Raw genomic sequence first — 8929 nt, forward strand, 5'->3', positions numbered from 1 at the left:
ATCACCATGGGGTAGATCCAGGTTTGAGGAGCCTGAAGCTTATACAATCCGAGGGATGGTGGGGAGCAATGCTCTCCTTAAGAAAAAGAAGACAAAATTATCGATACAGAATACAGAGACTTGAGGAAGTGAACTTGCAAGACAGGGCCCTGAAGCTTAAGCTTCCTTAGCTTCTCAGACAATCCTCCTTTGTTTAAAATAATGATAATTAGCAGTTAACATTAACTCGTTTAATCCTCACAGGTAGGGTCATTATTTCCATTTTACAGATGAGAAATCTGAGGTCCCAGGAGTTTGGGTAACTTGTCTTCGGTCATCCAGCAAAGTTGGAATTTTTTTTTTGAGACGGAGTCTCGCTGTGTCGCCCAGTCTGGAGTGCAGTGGCGCAATCTCGGCTCACTGCAAACTCCGCCTCCCAGGTTGATGCCATTCTCCTGCCTCTGCCTCCCGAGTAGCTGGGACTGCAGGTGCCTGCCACCACGCCCGGCTAATTTTTTTTTTTTTTCCAGTAGAGACGGGGTTTCACCGTGTTAGCCAAGATGGTCTCGATCTCCTGACCTCGTGATCCACCCCTCTTGGCCTCCCAAAGTGCTGGGATTACAGGCGTGAGCCACCGCGCCCGGCCTGGAAATGTTGACTGGATGGGGGAAGACCCAGGCTGCTGGGGGAAGTGGAACTTGCAAAACACAATCACCTGCTAGCAATTCAACCAACTCTATTGGTTTAAAACGCTTTCAGGAACCAGCCAGTCAAAGTGTGTGGGCCCTGACAGGTTTTGGGTGGAAGGAAGCTTAGAAGAAGCCTGTGTGTGTGTGGCTCTCAGCAAATGAATTTACCCTGTCCACGTCATGCATTTCTCTAGAGAATGATGGGAGTTGTGATCTGTATCTCCGTGTGCATAATGGTTGTACCTGGGTCTCTCCCTGTCCCTGCTCCAGGAAGGCGCTGGATCCTCCCAAGTCCATGGGTAAGCCTGTGAGAGATCGTCTTCTGGCCTTGCTTTTTTTTTTTTTTTTTTTAGCACAATGCTTTTTCTTCTTCTTCACTTCCCTTCTTGGTGCTCAGCCAGTTCCAGCCACAGTGTCAACATGCCTTGGTCCATAGCTCTGGAAGGCACCCACCAAGCAGGAGCAGTGAACAGAAGATGAGGAGGGTACATTTTGACACCAAACTGCCTGGGTTGGAAACCCGGCTCTGTGACCTAGGACCAGTCACTTAACTTCTGTGCCTCGGTTTCCCCATCTGTCGACTGGGGATGATGAGAGTATCTATCTCACTGGATTGTTGTGAGGAATGGATGCGGAAGTACAAATGCCATGCCTAAAGCAGGGCCTGGTGCACACTGATAAGATTTATTATTATCATCATCCAATTATCATGATTTCTGGCAAGTGGGAACTTTCGTTCAGAAATCTCAATGAGGAGACAGGGCCATCTGCCTTACAAGAATGCAGGCTGCGCGTTTGAATGGCCATTTCCATTGAGAATCAACGGTGACTTATTTGCAAGTCCCCATCCCCTCAATTGTCTCCCATCGAAATGGGCTTACGGCTTGGTCTGTCTGTCCGTGGGCCCCATGCTTAGCCTAGAAATGACGCATGAAATAGCACCTCTTAGGCTCACATCAGTTGCTAATTAAAATGGCATTACCCCTTAATGGGTTGCAAAGCAGGACTCTCATTTCCCCATTGTGCATTTCTGCAGGCTGGACCCGGGCATCGACCCACCTGGGGTGACTGAGGCTCTCGGGAGAGGGAAGCTGGGCGCAGGACAATAAGTTAGGCGACTTCAGAATCTGCACATTGTTTCTGACAAATAACAATGTAATAAAGCCAGAAACGTGCTTGTACCCATCAGTCACAGGTGCTGATAATAGTTCACCTAATTACTTCATTATTTTTTGCCACTCCATGGAGCAGTTTGTATTTACAATCCTGTATATGGTTCTATTACTGCCACTTATTGTGACGATTCCAGCAATTCCGAGGAGTCTTGAAGGGCCTGGACAAGTAGAATCTTGTTTTCTTGATTTCCCCCAGGGGGTGGGAGGTGGGAGGAGGTAGAGAGAGGAGGGGTTCAGAGGAAAAGCATCCAGCCAGCATCAACCCACAATTGCTCATCTCAGATGAGTGATAAATGATGGGTGATTTTTGAAACGCTAGAATTTTCAAACAAAACAAACATATCCTATCCTATTAGTTACCAGGCCAGCCTATAACACAGTGAGAAAGGGAGAAAGACAGGGTTGGGCTGCCGTGGGCCGGCACCCATGCTGGAGAAGTGATCAGGACCCTGGCTTGGCGTCATTACGTTGGAAGCCGAGCTGGAAATCATCCCCAGGGAATTGTCCTAATGAACACAGGCCACAAATTAACAAAGTTAGGTGGGAAAAACATTGTGAATTTTAGTCACTGAAGCATCAGTAAATCTGCTAGAAGTCAGGGCTGATTGCTTTTAGCTTGTTAAGATGTTGATTGTTTACAAATTACATTTCCCTTTAAAAAGCAGGCACCTCTCAGCGGCTCCTTGCCACTGGTCCCTTGCTGGATGCTTCCCACCAGGGACAAAGGCTGCCTGCTGTTCGCTGATCTAATTGCACTCTGCAGCCCCCTTGCTGCACTCTGCCCCTTCTCTCCCTTCTCCTACATTTTGAAATCTTTCTTAAACTGAGTCCTCCTACGAGCGGTGTTGTCAGACGGGCACTGGACTGTGCACATGCTGCGTTTTCTCATGATTTGCAGCTACCTGGAGGAGTGAAAGCTGAGTGCAAAATTGCCTTGTGAGAGCTGCTTTCCAGTTTAAATCACTTCCCAGTTTAAATTCATTCATTCATTCATTTATTCAATTCATTCCTTCATTCATTCATTCATTCATTCGACTTGTAACTTGAATGAATGAATGAACCAGCACCCATCTGGTTGTCCATGCCAGGCAGCTGCTGGAGCTGCAGAGACAGATTTCAGAGAGTTAGGGGCTCACAAGTGCAGGCTTGGCTTGCAGGCACATCATTCCAATCTCTGCCTTCATCTCACATGGTGCTATGGGCTGAACTGTGTCCTAGTCCCCATTTCATATGTTGAAGTCCTAAAACCTAATACCTCAGAATGTGGCTGCATTTGGAGACAGGGCCTTTAAAGAGGTAATTAATTTATAATGGCATTATTAGGGTGAACCCTAATCCAATATGATTGGTGTCCTTGTAGGAAGAGATTAGGACACAAAAAAACAGACAGAAGGTGACCACAGGAGGACATAGTGAGAAGCTGGCCATCTGCAAGCCAAGGAGAGAGGCCTCAGGAGAAACCAAACCTGCCAGCACCTTGATCTTAGACTTCTAGCCCTCAGAACAGTGAGGAAATAAATCTCTGTTGTTCATGCCACCCAGTCTGTGGTGTTTTGTTGTGGCCACTCTAGCAGACTAATACACATGGCACTGTCCCTGTGTGTCTGTGTATCTCTTCTTATAAGACCCACCCTTGGCTGGGCATGGTGGCTCATGCCTGTAATCCCAACACTTTGGGAGGCTGAGGAGGGCAGATCTCTTGAGATGAGGAGTTTGAGACCAGCCTGGCCAACATGGTGAAACCTCATCTCTACTAAAAAATACAAAAATTAGCCAGGCGTGGTAGCATGTGCCTGTAATCCCAGCTACTTGGGAGGCTGAGGCAGGAGAATTGCTTGAACCTGGGAGGCGGAAGTTGCAGTGAGCCAAGATCATGCTATTATACTCAGCCTGGGCAACAGAGCAAGACTCCATCTCAAAAAAAAAAAAAAGAAAGAAAGAAAAAGACCCACCCTCCTCCAGTGTGACTTCACCTTAACCAATTGCCTCTGCAATAACCCTATTTCCAAGTAAGATCACATTCTGAGATTCTGGGAAAAACGTGAATTTGGGGGAGGACACTCTTCAACCCAGGGCAGTTTTCTAAAAGAGCTCCCCTTAATCTATTTTTCACACTGACTATTTTTTTGGGTCTCAGTTTTCTCCCTCATCCCTATTCCCTTGGAGAGAGGTCAAGCGCCTATGTACACTATGATAGCTGCTTTGCAGACAGCACGTGGTTGGTAGGCACTGCTTGTGTCTCAGTGCAGGCTGGGAGCACCAGTCAAAGAAGCAAGAAGCTCTGGGTGCTCCACAATGACCCATGCCTTACACACCAGCTTGGGAGGGCCCCATGCAGCTTTCTCCAGGTCTGTCCACCAGCAAGCCCAGGGGGCAGCTGCAGGACTTTGTGATGTTTGCTGTCTCCACTTGTTATCCGTCACTGATTTCAATTTGTTCTGAGCTGTTTTCCAGGAAATGGAGTGAGAGATTGCACAACTCCTTTGATCCCTCCCCATCTTCTCAAGGATGGCAGGGAAATGTCCCTGGTTCCTGTTTATTGGGAAGAACGAGAGCTTGGTGGTCCTCGATCCTGGCAACATGTTGGGATCACCCTGAGGGATCTTGACTGAATTGGTCCAGATGCACCCTAGGCATTAGGATATTTAAAAGGTCCCTACGTAATTCTAATGTGCACTTGTGGCTGTGAAGCAGCTGCTGAAGGTGTCTTCAGTGCTGAGTTGTCAAGTACTAAATGGAATTGTGATAAATTTCGATCACGTGCTCCAACTCTCTCAAGAAAGAGACAAGGAAATTGGTGCCCAGAACACCCAAGATCACCCAAGGTCACCAAGCAGAGAACCCTGGGCTGGCACTTCCATTGGCTACAGGCTTCTCCCAGAGTTTTCATTTCCTTTTTGCAAATTAAAGCATTTCATGGGGTTGGTCCATCCCACTGATCTGCCTTTTCATGATGTCTGCAGGCTTTTATTGACCTAGTATTTCCTGACCCTGGTACCTATTTCATCTACACTTGAAAATGTGCTGCAACCTCCTTATCATTTTGATGTCTAATCTAATTGGCCTCACATGGAGAAAAATTCTGTCCCACAACCACATAAACCAAGCCCCAGCCAGCCTTCAGCCTGTGCCATCCCTCACCACCCGGAGGCCAAGGAGAGAACATGCACAAGTTCTCAGCCAGTTCTCCCACTCCACAAACCTGACCATGAAAAGCCTACATCCTCCCCAGGACCTCCAGGGGCAATCTATTCACAGGTTAAGGACTCCACTTGCTAACATTTATGGCCATAAGCTGTCTCATTTGCCTACCAGCCTTTCCACTTGTCTACTTTACCTTTGCAGACTGAACAGTTCGGTTTGCAATCATAAAGATTACAACCTGTTGCTTTATGTCCTTTATGATGGTTTCATCTTGGAAAGTGAGGAAATGGGAAGAATAATTAAATGGGTTGATGTTCAGTTCACTGAAGATGAGAGAGTTAAGGGCCAGTGTTTTTTTTGTTGTTGTTGTTGTTTGTTTGTTTTGTTTTTAATTTAGAAATAAAAGACGCCTTTGTGTCCCTTCAAAATATCAGCTCAAGAAATGTCTTTATAATAAGACAATTCCACAAAGTGTATTTTTTCTTATATCTATTATGGCTTCTTTATTTTTTGGGCCTTTTAGACTGTCCTCTTGTTGTTGTTGCTTTTAAATCAGATTCTCTCTCCTTTCTCTTCACCCCTGACTCTGCCCAACCCTTTCTCTCCCCTCTGTCCAGGAAGCGCATGTATTCCTTGAAGGATAATGACTCTTGAAAGTTAAGTTTTGAGTGAATTTCATGCAATTTATTACCATGTCTTTAAGGGTGATTTTAAAAAGTTATACTTTTGCTTTAGTGGCCAAAGGAGTTTCATGGAGATCTTTGGTTGCAAATCACTCACGTAAAGTAATAAAAGCACCATCTAAGTGTTTACCCGCTGGGGGTGCAATAGTCCTCTGTTTTAGAAGGCCTGGGGCACTCAGGGTGCTGGGACCTGCCTGTTGGGATAGGAGGAGTTAATTAAATTACTTTATATTTAGTGTTAATTTGGTCCTAGGCTTGTCAGGTAATAGACAACAAGCCCGGACTTGACTGGGAGCAGCAGCTTGGGTATGAGCAGCTTCTCCTGAGTATTTCTATTGTCAGATTAATTGAGTTGACATCTTGATTGCAATTAGTTACAAACGTGGTTCCAATATTATTTCAACAGGTGTCAACTTGGGGGCTGTGGTCAGAATCACACTACCTGTTAAATGAAGTTGGTAGGGCTCGGTTCAGGTCAGCCATTCAGGTGCTGATATGCCTGTGTCTTGTCAAGCTTTAGGAAGTGAAAGGAGGTTTGGGGATGTTTCTAAAGAACGATCACTTGCAAGAGAATTCAAGACTTAACTATGTTAAGATGCCAATTTGGCATGTACTTTCACTGGGTCCAGCTTGGTGTAGAAAGTATTTTGTTGACGTAAGAGTATTGGGAAATTCTTCCTGTATTGGTAGTGACCACTTTTGATTATGGATTAAAATTTGCAACACTAATGCAAATCTGAATTTTTCAGAAAGTAGGTTGTGAGAAGTCCTAAACAGTGTGAAATTATATTTCCCAGAAATATTATAGCCCCAATCCATACAGACATTTAGGACTGTAATTCCCCAGGTAAGGAAGGTGTTCAGATGGCCCAGGTGCAATGACTACATGGACTTGGACTCAATATTATTTCCCACCTTCACCCCCAAGCCCTGAAAAGCACTTTCACATCATTACTCAGATGAGAAAGACTTTCAAGGCTTTTCCCTCCTTGTTTTAGAGAGCTCAACAGAAGGCACTATCTAATGAAAGTACTTTATCAAGCCACTTCCTTGTGGACCTGGTACTCTGTCTACACTCTTTTGCCCACTAAAAGAGATCTTTAGTGGATCTTCAGCGGTTGCCAAGCCACAGCCACTCCGGAGGGTCACCCAGTGCTCTGGAATAATGTCTGCCATTTAAAGATACCACTGAACCAAACAATACAACCTCCTGATCAGTGAGAAAAGGAACAGGTAGTCCTCCGCCCTTTGGAAATTCAATGTGAACTTATTATTTTCACACACTGTTTGGTATAGTTTCCACATGTTAATTGTCCAACTAGAAAGTGCCTGAACAAAGATCCTTTTTCCTCCTGATCATCCAAAACTGGTGCCAGTTCTCTGAATATGTACAAACAAAAGCATGTTGCCTATTACTTGATAAGACTAGGACAGAATTAACATAAAATGCAATGAGGTTAACTCTTCCTATATCACAGGTCAAGCAAATCTATGATGCCAGTGGTTGAATACCTTAGTAGAGAAAAATCTTGAATAATCGACCAGAGGTTCAGGAGACAGCTGGGTATTTGAGAGCCTATGAGTCACATAAGCAACCTCAGAGCCAAGTTGTATTCTCAGAGCCAAAGTCTCGAGCACATGCAGCCAGACTGCCGGCAGAGAAGATGTGGAGCTGGCATTCTGGCTTAGGCCTGAGCAAGGTCGTGGAAGCCCCAGGTCCCTGACCATGGCCCACACAGAGCCATGCTCCAGCCCTGGGTCTCAGCAGGCAGCCAGGGGAAGCTGTGGTGAGTAAATTACTGTCCAGCCCCCGCTCCCCATGGATGTGTCAGCCATCAAATCCACCAACGAGCCAACAATTATGGTCGAACACCTGGCTTCGCTATAACGTTACATACCTGCCACAGGCACTTTGGACACGTAAAATCACATGTTGGGTGGCGGATGGAAAACCAGCTGATGTATCTATTCATCATAGCAAGATAGGGCGGAGTCAGGACACGGTCCCTAACATTTGGAAGAGCTAAACTCAGGCCCAGGTTTTCAAAAACAAAATGCCATTAAACACAAAAGACTGAAGGGTCTTTTCCTAATGGAAATAATTCACAAAGCTTCATTTCTGATAATTACTTGGAGACTGAAATATAATGATCCCATTTATTCCATCAGCAAGAGTTGTCATGGTCTTGCTGCAAGAGGAATGAGCCTCCGCCCTTTGGAAATTCAATGTGAACTTACCATTTTCACATTCTGTTTGGTATAGTTTCCACATGTTAATCGCCCAATAAGTAACTTCCTGAACAAAGATTCTTTCCCTCCCAAGCACTGAAGCTGGTGTCAGGTCTCTGACTATGTGCAAATCAAACAAGACAAATGCTTGTTGTCTATTACCTGATAAGCCTCGGATAAAATTAATATAAAAAATAATGAGGCTGTTCTACTCTTCCTGTCTCATAGATCAAATAACTGTATGATGGAAATAGGATCACCACAGAGTGCACTGGTAGAGAAAAATCTTGAAGTAATAATGTATGTCTTCCTACATGGCTAATACCTTTGGAATTAACATCATCTCATATGTAACATGCATATTATTTATATATAATTAACACATTTATATTATAAACGTGATATCCCTGTATATGCTGCATACAGAGAAAATGAAATATTAACATTGTATTCTTAAATATTCTGAAGTCAGATCTTTATAACTAAATTTTTCTGGCTTTTTATTATAAAATTTATTGTTTGGGTAAGATTTTAATTCTTTTTAATATTCCATTGTACACCATTGACTCCCTAGCCCATTTGGAATTAATAAGAAAACAAATGAGTGAGTGGGTGAGTGAATGAATGAACAATAGGTGCTTCCCACTGTTGGTTTCTCTCCTTAGAGTGGCAAGGCTCAATCTTGAGGAGCCTTTTAGAGCTGAGCCCACACCCCACATAGGCCTCCTTCCACCTCTGCTTTCTAAGTGGATCTGTAGACATTTTCCAAGAGCAGAATATGGCTTAAAGAAAGCACTATTTGAAAAGTATTTAATGATATTCCCTGAAGTTACTTGGCCAGATACGACTGAATCTTTATAACACAGAGAGAAAACAAAATTATTTACTCATTCAGTATTTATGAGTTTGGAAAGGGGGACACAGCACCTAGCACACAAAGAGCTGCTGTTTGCTTTACCCCAGTACCTGCCTTGTGAGCCTTCAGAAGACTTGAGAAAGAGACTTACAGTTCCCGAGCTAATGTTGACTT

This window comes from Pongo pygmaeus, chromosome 8 (assembly GCF_028885625.2).
Source record: "Pongo pygmaeus isolate AG05252 chromosome 8, NHGRI_mPonPyg2-v2.0_pri, whole genome shotgun sequence".
Lineage (NCBI taxonomy): Eukaryota > Metazoa > Chordata > Mammalia > Primates > Hominidae > Pongo > Pongo pygmaeus.